Source organism: Myxine glutinosa, chromosome 1 (genome assembly GCF_964187855.1).
Source record: "Myxine glutinosa chromosome 1, kmMyxGlut1.1, whole genome shotgun sequence".
Classification (NCBI taxonomy): Eukaryota; Metazoa; Chordata; class Myxini; order Myxiniformes; family Myxinidae; genus Myxine; species Myxine glutinosa.
Genome location: NC_136261.1, coordinates 383,670,532 through 383,689,118, shown reverse-complemented (window position 1 = coordinate 383,689,118; position 18,587 = coordinate 383,670,532). Strand labels below are relative to the sequence as shown.

At 44.6% G+C, this 18,587-nt stretch overlaps 1 non-coding gene across 1 annotated transcript in view; it reads right to left on the bottom strand.

Moving 5' to 3' along the window:
* Positions 1-932: 932 nt before the first annotated feature.
* LOC137419464 (uncharacterized) overlaps positions 933-18,587 on the bottom strand; it is a 264,183-nt gene continuing 246,528 nt past the window's right edge. The window contains exon 7 of the transcript XR_013621867.1: positions 933-2,471. This is a non-coding gene — a transcript (uncharacterized LOC137419464). The remainder of the gene's footprint in view (positions 2,472-18,587) is intronic.

Sequence of the window (18,587 nt, the reverse complement as noted above, 5' to 3'; positions counted from 1 at the left end):
AAACCACATTTCAAATCTGGCCTCCAAAGCCAGTCGCCAACTGGGCAGCCTCCGTCGTACGAAGTCCTTCCTTGGCAAACCTGAGCTCCTCACCACATACAAGGCTTTCATCCACAGCTCAATGGAATACTGCACTCCGCTCTGGGCTGGTGCTCCTGCCTCACACCTAGCTCGTCTTCACGCTGTTGAAACCAAAGCGTTCAGAATCATTGGAATCTCCCGCGATGAAGCTAACTCCGAGGGCCTTTCACTCATTCACCGCAGGCAGGTTGGTGGTCTTTCCGTCTTCTCCCGACTCCTCTCCGGCCTTGCCCCCCCCCCCCAGCTCTCTCTGGGCTCTGTTCCCCAAATATTCCTACAGGTCGCACAATATCTGCCTACAACCCTATTATGGTTAAACTGCCAAAATCAACTCTCTGCTCACCTTCACTCCTCTTTTCTCCCGCCTCTGGAACAAACTCCCTCACTCTCTTCAATCCCACTCCTCCCTCCAGATCTTTAAAACAGCTGTTCACCACCATCTCTTATCTTCCCCCATTCAAAACCTTGATATTTTCTACCCCTGCTAATTTCCTCCAAAATCCACTTTTTTGAAATACCAACATATTTCCTGGAAATCCTTGGTGTCCTTGTGTTTTATACTTCTCCCACGCCCCCCCCCCCCGCCCTTCCCACGCCTCCTCGCCCCAAGCCCTCTCCCTCCCACACATCTCCCGATGCTCTGAAACATGCTCTCAAATGTTGTGTTTGTGTGCTTCCCCTTCTCTCCCCATCTTGTCTGCCGCTCCCTCTTTTTATATATTTTGTTTGTCTGTTTGCTTTTTTTGTGTGATAAATGTTAGCTCTTTCATGAGCCTCGATTCTGTATACCAAAAAAAAAAAAAAAAAAAGACCAAGGCGCACCAACCAGGAAGCGCCAAGAAAAAGAGAGCTCGGGACCTCTGAATATTTATCAAAAATCATCGCGATGTTATAATCACACATCATTCCTTCCCGGCACATTAGAAACATGAATTCAAAGGTTCCTTCAGCCCAGAATCAAACAATACAACAGAACTATTTTCTACCCAACCCGAAAACACCGCTTCGGCAACAATCACGAGCCCATTTCGGTGATCCACACAATTTACAGGAATGCTTTAAACAATCCTCTTTAACCAACAATCAATCTACGTTTTGCATAACCACATCTTATCCAGTCGTTGCTATGCCTTCATCATATTTTATCGATTGACCACTTTCGCTCACGCTGACTATATATTCCACTGTATATATACATCGTCACATTTTAACTGGCACCGATCACGCATAGCGAGAGACGCGTTTTTAACTGGCAATGAGCGTTGTGTGATTGTTGTGTGACCATTGTGAATTCTCATGTGCCTTGTAAGGTTGGATGAATGTTTAAAAGATTTTTCACAACTTGTGCATTTGTATGGGCGTTCACCATTGTGAATTCGCATGTGTGATTTAAGGTAGGATGATCGATTAAAAGATTTCCCACAACTTGTGCATTTGTATGGGCGTTCACCATTGTGAATTCGCATGTGTGATTTAAGGTGGGATGATTGATTAAAAGATTTCCCACAACTTGTGCATTTGTACGGGCACTCACCATTGTGAATTCTCATGTGTGATTTAAGGGAGTATGATTGATTAAAAGATTTCCCTCAACTTGGGCATTTGTACCGGCACTCACCATTGTGAATTCGCATGTGTGATTTAAGGGAGTATGATTGATTAAAAGATTTCCCACAACTTGTGCATTTGTACGGGCGCTCCCCATTGTGAATTCGCATGTGTGATTTAAGGTTGGATGACTGATGAAAAGATTTCCCACAACTTGTGCATTTGTATGGGCGCTCCCCATTGTGAATTCTCATGTGTGATTTAAGGTTGGATGAATGATTAAAAGATTTCCCTCAACTTGGGCATTTGTACCGGCACTCACCATTGTGAATTCGCATGTGTGATTTAAGGGAGTATGATTGATTAAAAGATTTCCCACAACTTGTGCATTTGTACGGGCACTCACCATTGTGAATTCGCATGTGTGATTTAAGGTTGGATGACTGATGAAAAGATTTCCCACAACTTGTGCATTTGTATGGGCGCTCCCCATTGTGAATTCTCATGTGTGATTTAAGGGTGGATGAATGATTAAAAGATTTCCCACAACTTGTGCATTTGTATGGGCGTTCACCATTGTGAATTCTCATGTGTGATTTAAGGTGGGATGATCGATTAAAAGATTTCCCACAACTTGGGCATTTGTATGGGCGCTCACCATTGTGAATTCGCATGTGTGATTTAAGGTTGGATGAATGATTAAAAGATTTTTCACAACTTGTGCATTTGTATGGGCGCTCACCATTGTGAATTCCCATGTGTGATTTAAGGGAGGATGATTGATTAAAAGATTTCCCACAACTAGTGCATTTGTACGGGCGCTCACCATTGTGAATTCGCATGTGTGATTTAAGGTTGGATGGCTGACGAAAATATTTTCCACAACTTGTGCATTTGTATGGGCACTCACCATTGTGTTTGTGCAGGTGTGATGTCAAGCTGGATGAATAACTAGAGGATTTTAAACAAATTTTGCATTTGTGCGGGTGTTCATCTTTCTCTGCTTTGTGAGCCTGGTGAAAATCATCGTGTGCAAACAATTCATTTTTCGTTTTGTTGTGTTTGGAAAAAGTCCTCTTGTTTGTTTCAGTTGGGGAGTCCTGGGGACCTGTGTCTTCGCTGTTCATGAAAATAGGTGCAGTCTCCCGTGAAGATTCGTTGGATCCACCTGCAAATACAACATCAAATGACCTGTAAAAAATGTGATTTTGTTCAATACTCTTGATATAATTCTGACAAATGTACACACACATGTGCATATGTATTTGTTCCACTGCAAAAAAGTTTAAAAAAATATTATTGATGTAAATATGCAGTACTGTGCAAAAGTTAGTGTTTTCCTCAAGATATTCAAACTGTTGTGGTTTTTGGAAACCACTCAGAGGCAATGGCAACCACCATACAGGTCCCTTTGTGTGGTCATTTTCATAGTGTAAGATTAGAATAGCTCCTCCTCGTGTAATGGGTTAGATCGTCATCGAATGCGTTGGTGAAGGTTCGAGATGACGTGTTCTGTGTCCGAGCTCTTCTCCGAGCCTAGACCTAACATTAAAAAGACCCACATTTGACCATCAACTCCCTTTGTCTTGAGACCAGCTTTTGAATAATATCGGATGAACCCTTTGAATACACCAGGCATTCCAAGTCACAGACAAGGTTTCTTGCATCTCAGCTTGCCTTTACCGAGTCTAAACATGTCATAACATGTCACATTTTGTGACGTTTCATTGTTTTCTCCAGTAGTATGATTGCTTCATGGTTTTCCACAGCAGTGCAATTGTATTCATGATCCACTCACTATTGTGTGTGTGTGGTCCCATATGTGCAACAATAATACATCCAACTTGGTCGATCGATGCGTTTCAGATCCAACATTCTTACCCCAGGTGATAAAGGGTGATGAGTCGTGGGTTGATGGGTATGATCGGGAAATGAAAGCATAGACATCCCATTGAAGACACCTGTGTCACTGAGACCTTAAAAATGAGTGTCAGTCGAGATAGCAAGTGAAGGTCATGCTGATTGCGTTCTTCGATGCGGATAGAATTGTTCATGCAGAATTTCTTCCCAAAGGTGCCACCATCAATGCGGCTTTCTATGTAGAAGTTATGAAACGTTTTTCAATCTTTGAAACATTTTTTTTCAAATCTTGGGCATTTACTATGATTTGTTCTCCATCCCAGTCAAGCCGAGCCGACCTTTTCTTAGCCATTCCAATGAGCCTTCTTGGTCTATCCCCACTCTGTCCAATTATTTTTTGCACCTCCCGACATTCTACATTCATTCAGGATACATTCAGGATGCACTGTTTTTTTTTGTAAAACATTTTGTGGATGGTAAGGAGTTTTCTGGGTGTGGGTGCTTCTCTCACCAGCCATGGCACCTCAGCAAAGGACTCCTGTGACTCATTGGGACTGACACAATCTGTCCATTTCCCGACCCGGATCTCAGTCAACGGAGCATCTTCTCTTCGAGACCTGGTTATGATAAACTTCCATGCAAATGTCTGATGCTCTTCTTCTGCTCCAATCGGCTCATCTGATCATGTGCTTGTCAAAGTGGACATCTCTCTGACCATTCTCAGAGAGCATCCTCAGCGTCGACGAGTCTGGCATTTCACTCAGGCAAACTGGCACTGTCTTCAAGCAGCCATAAATCATCTGGACTGGTCTCCCATCTCTACTGCCTCTGACATCAACTCATCCTGGGAATTCTTCCAAAGAAAACTGCTCTCTCATGCACAGATTTATCACATCCAGTCTTCAGTTGTCATTCCCTTCCTCCCATCCATGGTGGACGGAATCTTCTGGTGAGGCAGTTGCTCTGAAACAACTTGCCTTCACCTCCTGGAAGGCAAATCCAAGGGAAGGCAATCTCATCTCATTTCCTTTGACAAAGCCCGGAACAAGTGTGTCAACCCTCAGGGGAGCCAGGAAACAATATCTCTCTTCTCTGAAGAGTGAACTCTCAAACCTATCTCCCTCTTCCAAATCCTGGTGGCATCTTGTCCAATCTGTTTCTGGTGTTTGTTCCCCCTCCATCCCCACCCTTACCTCAAACGGCTACACAGTTGACTCAGCACGTGAAAAAGCTGAATGCCTCAACTCTGTGTTTGCCTCAAAATCTTGTGTCCCAAACCCGTCTCTCTCTGTGCCCAGTCATACCCAGCTTCTCCTGGACTCTGTGTCCTTCTCGCCTGACAAGGTGGAAAAGTTTCTGTCAATCCTCGACTCTGATTCTGCAACTGGACCAGACAGCATCAGCACAAGGGTCTGAAATCTTGCTCTCCGCTCTTTCACACCCTCTCTCTGTTCTCTTCACCCTCTCTTTTTCTCAAGGTCATCTGCCATCAGCTTGGAAATCAGCCAACATTTCCACTTTGCACAAAAAAGGTGCAAAAAACAGATCCTTGCAATGACAGACCAATCAGCCTGCTCCCAAATATCAGCAAAGTCATGGAATCCATCATCGTTTCAGATATCAAATCCTTCCTCTTCTCCAATGGCTTGATCTCTGATCATCAATTTGGATTCAGACCAGGTCACTCTACTCTGGACATGCTGCTTCTGCTGTCTCAACAATGGATGGAGGTCCTCAATGTCAAACAGGAAATTTAAGCTGTCTCCCTTGACCTATCACATGCCTTCGATACGATCTGGCACCCCGCTCTGCTCACCAAACTTTCCTCATAAGGTATCCCTGGAAATCTCCATGCATAGCTTGTGGACTTCCTCTCTGGTCGGAGTCAACGTGTGGCCCTGAATGGATTACTCTCATCTCCCCTTCCTGTTCAGGCTGGAGTTCCCCAAGGCAGTGTTCTGGGCCCTGTGCTATTCCTGGTCTTCATCATTGACCTCTCCGACTCTCTGGGAAATCATCTCTGTCTCTTTGCTGATATGTCCTCCTTCAGATCGGCAGTCTGCAGCCTCCTCACTCTCTGCAGACCTGGACAAAATCACAGACTGGTCAAACAAGTGGAACAGGTCTTTCAATCCTGACAAATCTCACACTCTTACTGTGTCTCTGCGAAAAGACCGTCTGGACAACCCTCCCATCTACTTTCTCAACAATCATCTCCAAGAAGTTCTGTCACTCAAGCTCTTGGGTCTCACAATCTGCCATGATCTTTCCTGGGAAAACCACATTTCCAACCTGGCCTCCAATGCCAGTCGCCAACTGGGCATCTTCCATCGTGCAAAGTCCTTCCTTGGCACACCTCAGCTCCTCACCACATACAAGGCTTTCATCCACAGCTCAATGGAATACTGCTCTCCCCTCTGGGCTGGTGCTCCTGCCTCACACCTCGCTCTGCTTTACACTGTTGAAACCAAAGCTTTCAGAATCATTGGAATCTCCCACGATTAAGCTAACTCTGAGGGCCTTTCACTCACTCGCCGAAGGCAGGTTGGTGGTCTTTCTGCCTTCTCCTCTCTGGCCTGGCCCCCCAGCTCTGTCTGTGCATTGTTCCCAAAATACTCAGACAGGTCGCATAAGATCTGCCAGCAACCCTTTTCTGGTAAAACTGTCAAAATCAAGGCTCTCTGCTCACATTCGCTCTTTCATACCTTTTTTCTCCCACCTCCGAAACAAATTCCCTCATCTTTTCAATCCCACTCCTCCCTCCAGGTCTTTAAAACAGCTGTTCACCACCATATCTTATCTTCCCCCATCCAAAACCTTGATCTTTTTTTACCCCCGTTAATTCACCCAGATCCACTTTTCTGAAATACCGACTTCTTTCCTGGAAGTCCTAGCTGTGTCCATGTGTTTCTTTTAACCTCAAACATACACCTTTTTTAAAAAACCTTTTACCTGCTTTAGAAAGTCCCAAAGCACCCCAAAGACCCCCCACCCCCCACAGATCTCCCTGCTCTCAAATGTTGTACTTGTGTGCTTCCCCACCCCCCCTCCTCTCTCTCATCTCCCGCTCCCTTTATTTTGTCTTTTGTGTCTGTTTGGTCTTTTTGTCATAAATAATAGCTCTTACACGAGTCTCGATCTTGGATACAAAAAACAATTTTTTTTAAAACCCAAATTATTATCTCGACACAAACCACAACGCAACAAAACACGATTATCCACTGACTGTTTCCTCCCATTCTCTTTCCTCGCACTGTTACAACTTCCTTGCTTATGTCCAACTGTGGCCTGACTCCCCTGCTATCAATTTGTTGCTTTTTTCCCCTTTCTGTCACCTCACTTTTCCATGAGCCAAGATCACATGTAAACATCTACATAATAATAGCGTAAGGACTCGACTTTGTTATCCCTTTTACGCCGCACCCAGTGATCCGATGCCCACGGCACTAATGGATTTACGATCTACGAACCGCGCTCTTTGTTTATCACTCGAAATAATTAGCCATACTCGAAAAATCTGAATTAGCCGACGTTGGGGCCCAAAAGCATCCGATTAACTGCCGATATGACGCCATCTTACGACGCCATCGTATTGGCGTCTGCTGGGCGAAGGCGAAGCAAGCCTTCCGCTGATTGGACAGTCGAAGGCGACAGCAAGCCGTCCACTGAGTGGACAATCCTGAGCATGCATTTGTGCCAGTGTCGTCCATCGCGGTGTACGCCAACCTCATTAGGTGGGTTTACCATAATTTCCTCCATATACTGTGATTACAACGAAGTGAAACCGATCAGCAGCCCATCAGTATCATATAAAGCAATAAATACCAAGGCTTCAGCTTCTGAAAGCTTAAAACAAAGTGTACTTCGCCGAGTGACGAAAAGTATGCGTAGGCCTAGGCCCTACCTATCCAGTTGTTGTGTTTTCGTTATGGCCATGATCTCAACAAATGGCGTAGGCCATGTGGCGTAGGGTAGGTCATGATCAGCCCACCCCCCTTTCGTTTCACCAACTCCTGCATCTGCCACCGTTCATGATTATCAAAGTGGGCTTTGCAGCCTTTACCCTGTCGTTGTTCATATATGCACTCTTCATTCTCATCTTTCTTCCTAACTCTTACTCGGACAAGCAAATCCCCTATGCCATCCATAATGGTACTCTATCCATACACCACAGCCTCCCTTCCGTGGATGTTCCACGGGTTTCGGCTAGTATCTTATAATAACAGAGCAAACGCATATATGGTTATGTCGTTGTGAACGTCGTTATTTCGCTGTGTTTATATGTGACGAAAACTTATTCTTCTTCTTCAAAAAAAATTACCACAGGGCTCTTAATTAATCCTCTTAATTACGTTAAGACTGCGAAGACCCCTCAGACCATTGACGAGCCTTTAATTTCCCCAAGACCCTTCAGACCACCAAATCCCCAAAGACCCAAAACACCCGAAAGACCCAAAACTCCCCAAAGACCCAAAACTCCCCAAAGACCCAAAACTCCCCAAAGACCCAAAACTCCCCAAAGACCCAAAACTCCCCAAAGACCCAAAACTCCCCAAAGACCCAAAACACCCCAAAGACCCAAAACACCCCAAAGACCCAAAACACCCCAAAGACCCAAAACACCCCAAAGACCCAAAACACCCCAAAGACCCAAAACACCCCAAAGACCCAAAACACCCCAAAGACCCAAAGCACCCCAAAGACCCAAAGCACCCCAAAGACCCAAAGCACCCCAAAGACCCAAAGCACCCCAAAGACCCAAAGCACCCCAAAGACCCAAAGCACCCCAAAGACCCAAAGCACCCCAAAGACCCAAAGCACCCCAAAGACCCAAAGCACCCCAAAGACCCAAAGCACCCCAAAAACCCAATGCACCCTAAAGTCCCAAAGCACCCCAAAGACCCAAAGCACCCCAAAGACCCAAAGCACCCCAAAGACCCAAAGCACCCCAAAGACCCAAAGCACCCCAAAGACCCAAAGCACCCCAAAGACCCAAAGCACCCCAAACACCCAAAGCACCCCAAAGACCCAAAGCATCCCAAAGCACCCCAAAGACCCACAAAGACCCACAAAGCATCCCAAAGACCCAAAACACCACAAAGACCCAAAACACCACAAAGACCCAAAACACCCCAAAGACCCCAAAGACCCCAAACACCCCAAAGACCCAAAACACCCCAAATACCCAAAACACACCAAAGACCCAAAACACACCAAAGACCCAAAACACCCCAAAGACCCAAAACACCCCAAAGACCCAAAACACCCCAAAGACCCAAAACACCCCAAAGACCCAAAACACCCCAAAGACCCAAAACACCCCAAAGACCCAAAACACCCCAAAGACCCAAAACACCCCAAAGACCCAAAACACCCCAAAGACCCAAAACACCCCAAAGACCCAAAACACCCCAAAGACCCAAAACACCCCAAAGACCCAAAACACCCTAAAGACCCAAAACACCCCAAAGACCCAAAACACCCCAAAGACCCAAAACACCCCAAAGACCCAAACCACCCCAAAGACCCAAACCACCCCAAAGACCCAAACCACCCCAAATATAAAGCCTAAGTGGAACCGGGAACTCATGTTATTTGGTTGTTCTGGTTCTTGTTTCAGTTCTTCCAAATTTATCAGCAGTTCTGGTTCGGTTCCACATCCCTGATTTCCACCGTGAATGCCTTGCTGGTTTTATTAGTGAGGCTGGTTCATGGTACACAAGTAGAAATTAACTTTTATTTTGGATCTAAAATAAAATGAAATTCCAACACAAGGTCTGTGATGCCAGCACATTTAAAGTTAGGCAATTTAAACTCAACGTCTATCTTCGTAAGATAATACAGAATACCGTATCATCCTTCAAGGTGAAACCGCAATCTGTTGAAATGGTAACTATTTCCGGGATCAAGACGCGCTTTGGGGAGCACACTTTAATCGTGTGCGGGCTGTAATGTAATGCTAAGTTACTGGTCCATGTTTGTGGTTTGCTTCCGTGTTTTGTGAATGGCCATCTGCACTTCCCACTCTGACGGGATCATCTGTCATCTCACGAGAGCACGCCTCACGGCCTTAGCCATACCAATAAAGCAGTGTATTACACAAACTAGAGGTATTTTAAACAGTATCATGGTATTTTAAACCATTTTTCAATGGTTGCTAGGAGACATGTCAGCATGGAGAATCATACTAAATGAATGAATCATAAGACTTTAAACTAAACAACAGCTAGATAGTTAAATAATCACCCACGGTTCCCAATTAAAAAATTTTTTTGCGCCCGTGAAAATCGACAAATCCACAGGGTCCGCGAATGTCGAGGTCCGACAGTACAGATAAATCTGTGTACCTCACACGAGCTGTGATCAAGGGATCAGAGTTTGTAAAACCAATGAACTTCTTTGCTGGTGACGGTTAGGTGGTGTATTGGTACAGTGAATGGCTAATACACAACTGGTTATGATGAGATTTGTATCAATTATTTCTTACTAGCCGAATGCACCCAGCGTTGCCCGGGTTCTTTTTGAATGAATTTACTACTATAATTCAGCTTTTAGGCGCGGCCATAAAAGATTGACTGCTATAATTCAGCTCAGCTTTTAATTGCAAAATGGACTCAGCCCAGTCGAGGCAGCCTCAACCGGCCTCGCCACCTAGCCTATAACCTTCCTGGGGCCTGTCCCGACATTTTTGGTTCTTTTTGAATGAATTTACTACTAGAATTCAGCTTTTACTCGCGGCCGCAGAAGATTGATGACAATAATTCAGCTCGGCTTTTAATTGCAAAATGGACTCAGCCCAGTCGAGGCAGCCTCAACCGGCCTCGCCACCTAGCCTATAACCTTCCTGGGGCCTGTCCCGACATTTTTGGTTCTTTTTGAATGAATTTACTACTAGAATTCAGCTTTTACTCGCGGCCGCAGAAGATTGATGACAATAATTCAGCTCGGCTTTTAATTGCAAAATGGACTCAGCCCAGTCGAGGCAGCCTCAACCGGCCTCGCCACCTAGCCTATAACCTTCCGGGGGTCCGTCCCGACATTTTTTGTTTCAGAGGTTTCCTCCTATCTTTCACCGTTCAGGAGATTAGCACGTGCAGACAAACAAACAAAAACTTTCTTTTATATATATAATAATAGAGATATAGAAGAGAAGAGAAGGAGAGGAGAAGAAGAAGAAGATATATCACTGAAATGTTTGTTGATGTGATATGTTTCTGTGAGAAATTGGGAAATATCTTGTTCTTTCTGGATTGTAAACTATCTGGAATGGAAGATAAATTTATACCGGCTTCTCTTTCTAGAACTAACTAGTAATTGTCAAGAAAGTTATTGTTCCAATTACATTATTAGTGAGCGAGAGAGAGGTGGGGTGATGGGTTAAGAAAAGCCATTAATCAGGGATTTCATTTGTACAATGTTGTTCTGGACTGTGTTTATCACCTTTACTTTACCTGTGAGATAAACACAAGCTTGGACTATCCCCACCTCCTGGTTGGACATCCTTCCATTAAACAACCTTTGGGTCTTGTGGCACTTGGCAAGAGGGTAAATGAGTTGAAAAATAACTAAGTGGAATAAAGTGAAACAAAATATAAAGAGGGAAATAAAATAGAAGAAAAGGGAAATAATGAAAAGGAAGAAGTATGGAATTTAAAATAATCTGAAAATGGAGGGACGAAAAAGAACTCTCCCCCATTTCCCTTCACTTACAAAGTTTTCTCAAGTTGTCCTGATCCAGCTCAACCACCTCCGGCTGCTCCAGCTCAACCATCTTCGGCTGCTCCAGCTCAACCATATCCGGCTGCTCCAGCTCAACCATCTCCGGCTGCTCCAGCTCAACCATCTCCGGCTGCTCCAGCTCAACCATCTCCGGCTGCTCCAGCTCAACCATCTCCGGCTGCTCCAGCTCAACCACCTCCGGCTGCTCCAGCTCAACCACCTCCGGCTGCTCCAGCTCAACCATCTCCGGCTGCTCCAGCTCAACCACCTCCGGCTGCTCCAGCTCAACCACCTCCGGCTGCTCCAGCTCAACCACCTCCGGCTGCTCCAGCTCAACCACCTCCGGCTGCTCCAGCTCAACCACCTCCGGCTGCTCCAGCTCAACCACCTCCGGCTGCTCCAGCTCAACCACCTCCGGCTGCTCCAGCTCAACCACCTCCGACTGCTCCAGCACAACCACCTCCGGCTGCTCCAGCTCAACCACCTCCGGCTGCTCCAGCTCAACCACCTCCGGCTGCTCCAGCTCAACCACCTCCGGCTGCTCCAGCTCAACCACCTCCGGCTGCTCCAGCTCAACCACCTCCGGCTGCTCCAGCTCAATCACCTCCGGCTGCTCCAGCTCAACCACCTCCGGCTGCTCCAGCTCAACCATCTCCACCATCTCTGGCTGCTCCAGCTCAACCATCTCCACCATCTCCACCATCTCCGGCTGCTCCAGCTCAACCACCTCCGGCTGATCCAGTTCAACCATCTCCACCATCCCTGGATGCTCCAGCTCAACAATCTCCGGATACTCCAGCTCAACCATCTCCGGCTGCTCCAGCTCAACCATCTCTGGCTGCTCCAGCTCCACCATCTCCGGCTGCTCCAGCTCCACCATCTCCGGCTGCTCCAGCTGCTCCAGCTCAACCATCTCCGGCTGCTCCAGCTCAGCCATCTCCGGATGCTCCAGCTCAACCATCTCCGGATGCTCCAGCTCAACCATCTTTGGATGCTTGAGCTCAACCATCTCTGGCACAACCATCTCCGGATGCTCCAGCTCCACCATCCCCGGATGCGCCAGCTCCACCATCTCCGGATGCTCCAGCTCCACCATCTCCAGATGCTCCACCAGCCCTTCTGTGGAAATGAGTAAAGATGAACAAAAATAACAAACTGTGAAATTCTCTTCTTTTTATGAAGATTTTTATTTTATTTTATGAAGATTTAAAAAAATCTTTTAACCAAATATCTAAACACAAACAAACATGGTGAAAGAGAAATGGAACCTCCATTTTATATTAAAGTATAATATACTTTTCATTGATTCATTAAAAAAAATTCACAACATTGTTCTTACACTTCCCTCTAATGTACTAAAATCGAGTGATCGCTAATTCTGTTTCTCCAAAAGATAGAATGAATCTTTCGTTCTTCACTGGAACCAGAGGAAGAACTCAAGTTCCTGTTAACTTTGAATCCAGAAGAAAACACAAACAACTGAATTGAACATCATACGATTCCAGGAGCATGTGAATGATTCAAGGTACATTTGAATGATTCAAGGTACACATGAATGATTAATAGTAACATGGGATCAATTTAAGGAGCATGTGAATGACTCCAGGTACATGTGAATGATCAAAGCAACATGTGAATGATCAAAGTAACATGTGAAGGATTAAAGTCACATGTGAATGATTAAAGTCACATGTGAATGATTCAAGTAACCTTTACAATTCCAGTTCATGAGAGGAATAAAATGGTGAATGAATGATCAGAACCATTGACTTGGATGTTAAGTTTTACACAAACACCAAGTTCATGTTCTGATTCTTTACAATCTCAACTTATGACCTCATTGACCTGTAACATGTTTGTTCTCAGCACAAAAGAAGATTTCTCTTCCTCTCTGGCCTGTCCCCTACATCCCAGATTAGAACTTTGTATAATTCATGTTATTGATTTTACTTTGTGTGAAAAAGGATTTAAATACTGTTAGTATTGTATTCCTGGTCCATAATGTTCCTTCATCATAACAAAATTAATGATGCCCAATTGCATGTTCCATATTATAAACTAGAACGGCACTCGGTAGAGCGCATACCTCCGCCAGGCTGAATAGTTTACGATTTGTATTCCACCAAAAGGCCGGATCTGGATTCGGACCTGAACCAAAATCGAATTGGCTCGTTCTTGTCACTTACCCAATTCATCCACCAAGATTTGTCGCAACTCGACCACAACTTTTTGAGATGTGGTGTTTCTCCTCCTTTCCCCCTTCATAAGGGATGAGATCCGATGGCACCAAGCACCTTCCCTGCCCATGATACTCCTCCACTCAGCTCTGTCCTCGGCCTACTCTCTCCACTGTCCAACCAACCCCACCTTACTCATATCCTTCTTCACACAATCCTACCATCTCAACTGTGGTCTAACTCTAACTCCTACCTTGCTCCATCAACCTATCCGCTATCTTTGCCATTCTCTCTTCCCTCGCCCACATCAAATGCCTAGCCCATCTCAGCCGGCAATTCACCAATCTCCCCGTCAAGCTCATCTGCACACCAATGCCTCCCTCAGTTCATGCATTCTCCTTCCAACCACGCTCTTCACTCCTGCAATCCTCCTGACCCAGTTTTTCTCACAAACCTGCAGCCTCCGTTGTTGTCTGTCAGTGTCACCATCTCCAGACCGTAAAGGTAGGCCGGCATTACGCACATCAGAACCCTTCCTTTTTCTTTTTTTTGTATACAGAATCGAGGCTCAAGTAAGAGCTAACACATTGAACATGAAAACATGCACAGACACATAAAGCATGCAATGAAGGGAGTGGGGGACAAGAGGGGGAGAGAGGGAAGCACACAAGAACAACAGAAGAACAGGGACGTCAGTAGATCTGTGGAAGGGGGAGGGCTGCGGGAGGACGGAGGGGTACACACGGTATAAAGCAACTGAACACTTCTAGGAATTTCAGGAAAGAAGTTGGAGATTTAAAGAGGTGGATTTTGGGTGTTTTAACGGGGGTTGAAAAGATCAAGGTTTTGGATGGGGGAAGATAAGAGATGGTGGTGAACAGCTGTTTTAAAGACCTGGAGGGAGGAGAGGGATCTCTTTCAATCTCTTTGAAATCTTTCTGTGTGCCATTACACCCTTCATGCATTCGCACCCACCTGAATCCACCTCCACACCTTTGCTTTTGACTTGCCATCCCCGGTCACTGTTCCACCCAGATACTCAAACCTATTTCCTCATCTGATCTCCTTCCCCTCCAACCTGATATTCTATTTATTTTCTCTCCTGCCTGACCCACATCACCTCCTTCCTCTTCATGCTCATTTTCAGCCCATGTTTCTCAAATGCCTCCTTCAGCCCCCCCAATACTTCCTGCATCTCCCGCCCAGTCTCCACCACACCAACCAGATCGTCCGCATACAATATCCTCCCCAGAATATCTTTCATGTTTACCTTCCTGATTACCAGCTCCATCACTACGAAAAACAGGAGTGGGCTGAGAGTGCTTCCCTGCCTCAAACCGATGTTCACATTTAACTTCTCCGACATCCCAGCACCAATCAAAAGTCTTCCCTTCGTTTCCTTGTAAATCCTTTCCACCAGCCTCACTTCTGCCACCGGCACTCCCATCCACCTCAGTGTCGCGATCACCATCTCTATCTCGGAACAGTGTTGTAGGCTTTCTTCAGATCCACAATTCCCAAAACCATTTCACCTTGCACCTCCAACCTCTTCTCCACTAGCTGTCTCAGCGTGAACATCCCATCTGTCGTTCTCAGATATCCTGTTCATAAATAGATTTTGGCCCCATCACTCAGGGGTGAAAAAAGATCACTTGTAGAATTATATATATATATATTTATCATATCCAGATCTTCACGAAAATTGAATCAATTCGTTCTTGTCACACACCCAACCTGTCCACCAAATTTCGTCCAAATCCGTCCAGAACAGAAGAAACCATCCACTGTTACCAAAGGTCCAAGGATAAAGGTCATTCTCCATGTAATCAGACCTGCGTGAAGCGAGCGAGTCCATGTGTGCCGGTGCAGCCAATTCTGCGTACAGCGCGACACTGAACAGGAAGAAGGCGACAAAACGGCCCCAGTTGATGCGTTCAATGAAACTGCTCAGTCAGATCGTTCACCAGGCAGCCCCGAAGTGCCGCCAGGCTCACCATTCCCAACGCTTAACCATCAATAACCACCATGCAGATAAACGAACACCAGGGGTGAACTCAGTTACCAAGTTTCTTGTAGAGTGCTCGCACACCCAATCTGTCCACCAAATGTAAGCACTCAAGCACTCATTTGAGACAGCTGGTGGAATTTAAGCACTCAATTGAAGCACTCAAGCAAGCACTCCATTCAATATTGCGAAGTAACGGCTGGCTTGGCAAGCCTCCATCATTGGTAACGATCTACTTGGTAACTGAACACACCAGGTGCAGCCATGTTGTGACGTCACGCTTACACAGAGTAATGACCAAAATAAATCTCTTGCTATATGTCGATATATAGCATGGTTCTTGTAATTATAATGAAGGCAATTTGCATTCTCGTGTTCAATTATATAATTAATTACAACAACAACAACAACAACAACAACAACATGCATTTTAAGGCCATTTTCCCTGCTAGAGCGGGGGTTAGCCATTATATAATTAATTATATAATTAATTCAATTTGAATAAAGTTTTAAAGATGTGCAAAGGTGTATAAATAAATTAATTCTGCATTTTACCGCCATTTTACCTCGTGTCTATTACATCACCCTGTCTAACACGTTAAATTAGTTATTCATGCCTGTTGTTTGTGTGATTTATAACGTCCTTAAAAACAGTAAATTTCCTGTTTAGAATGATTTTCACATTTGTTTGACTGCCAGGCAGGTAGAGTAAAAATATTATCTCGTTCCTCTCTGCGCATGCGCAATCGGGACTAATTGAAAACCAAAGTACGGTAAAATGAAAGATTTGTATCTTCTGATTTGATGTCCTGATTCGAGTTCAAAATACAACATTCAATTTTAATGAGTCGTTCCTCGATCATAAGCTGATTAGACAGACAGACGGACATGAAGCCATTTCTTCACCCGCTTTTTGCTTTGTGTGCGCCAAGTAATTAAGTAACTCACAACCTGCAAGGCTTTGTCCATAGCTCAATGGGGGTAATGCTCTATCTCATGGGCTCGCCCCTCCACTTCACATGTCTCTCCGAGAATCTAAAACTATAAATATTGTCATCTCGCATGACAAGATCAAAACAAGACCTGCTGCTCTCTCAGCAGATGATTCAATCCAAATTTTCCTTCCAGGGACTTCAAGTTCGTGTTACACCAACATATCGTGTCATTACCAATCATGACCTACAAATATTTCTGCCCTTGTGAACACTTCCTCTCCCAAGCCTCGTGGTTACAGATGAGGATATTTCCTCCCCTCCCATCTTTAGTTTTCTCCTGTTTGTTGGGTACCTTGCTTATTGCATCCACCTGTTGTGCACACGTTGCCCCACTGACAGCATGTTGGCTTTTTGCCCTCAGTAAAGTCACTCTTCCTGAGCCATGATATGGTAAACAAAAAAACCATAGCCATTTGTACCTTTTCTAGAATATTCTCTTCCTGTTTCCCTTCCATAATTGTGTCACGTTTTGTGTTCCCTTGTTCTTTACCTCCGCCACCAAAGGTGGATGGAGGTTATGTTCTCACCCATGTCTTTCTGTTTGTCAACAAGATATCTCAAAAAGTTGTAGACGGATTCAGAAAAATTTGGCACAAAAGGAGCATGTGTGACAAGGGCGAAATGATTAGATTTTGGTAAAGATCCGGATTCGGCTCCGGCTACTAGAATTTTTTAAGTGATTCGTCACCATGGGAGATAGGGTCAAAAACGATGCATAGCAGGATATCTCAAAAAGTTGTGGATGGATTTGGACGAAACTTGGTGGACCAGTTTGGTGTCTGACAAGGACAAATATATTCGATTTTGGTGAAGATCTGAATATGGATTAATAAAAAAACCACCTTTAGAGGCCATGGTTAATGAATGAATGAATATGAATGAATGGATTCAGATCCATGAATCCATGAATATGGATTCAGATATGATAATTATTTAAATTTTAAAGTCATTCTTCACCATAGCGAGATAGGGCTAAAACCAACATATAGCAGTATATCTCAAAAAGTAAAGGATGGATTTGGACGAAACTTGTTGGACAGGTTGGGTGTGTGACAAGGAAGAATCGATTTAATTTTGGTGAAGATCCGGATCCGGATCCAGCTCGTATAATTTTTAAAGTGATTCTTCACCATTGAGTGATATGGCCAAAAATGATATATAGCAGGATATCTCAAAAAGTTGTGGATGGATTTGGACGAAACGTGGTGGAGAGGTTGTATGTGTGAAAAGGACTAATCGTTTCGATTTTGGTGAAGATTTGAATATGGACTCGGCTACGAGAATTATTTAATTTTTTATGTGATTCTTCACCATTGAGAGATCGGGTGAAAAGCGATATATAACATGATATTTTAAAAAGTTATGGACGAGTTATGAATAAACTTGATGGACGAGTTGGTTAGGTGACAAGAAGCCGCCGATTGGATTTTGGTTCAGGTCCGAAACCAGATCCAGCCTATCAGTGGGATACAAAAGTAAATTCTTCACCAGGTGGAGGTAGACTCTTTATAAAACATCCAGTTTGTGTCACTCACTCTGGATCTTCTCCAGGAAGTTCTTGTTGAGATTGATGAGCACGTCCAAATTCTTCTCTTCCTTCGAGAAGTCCAGAACTGGGAGCGGTGTTGTCTTCACAGATTTAATGTCTGACATGGTCTCGAGCCTTGGAATAAAAAGGAAAAACATCAGTGAAAATTTTTTTTGGAGAGAATATTGTTAAGATAAAACATTTTTTACATTTCAAAACAGGTTATCTGTAATAGCATGGTAAAGACTTAAAAATAGAAAATAGATTGGGTATATTTTTGCATTGATCTGTATTTTTATTCATAAGGGGTCGCGCCTGTGCAGGCGTGCTTGTGATTTTGTTGGGAATGGAGGCCCAGATGTTGGTCTGCAGGCCATACGTCTCAATGCTGGAGCAAAAGATCAAGGTAGATCAAGTAGACACACACTTGTTCGAAGCTTGGTGGAAGAAACCGAGATTGCCTTCAGTTGGATTTGCCTTCCAAGAGGCAAAGGCAAGTTGTTTCAGGGCAACTGCCTCACCACAAGATTCAGTGTACCATGGACGGGAGGAAGGGTACGACAACCAGATGAGATGGGATAAATCTGTGCATGAGAGAGAGAGCAGTTTACTTTGGAAGAATTCCCAGGAAGAGTTGATGTCAGAGGCAGTAGAGATGAGAGACCAGTCCAGAT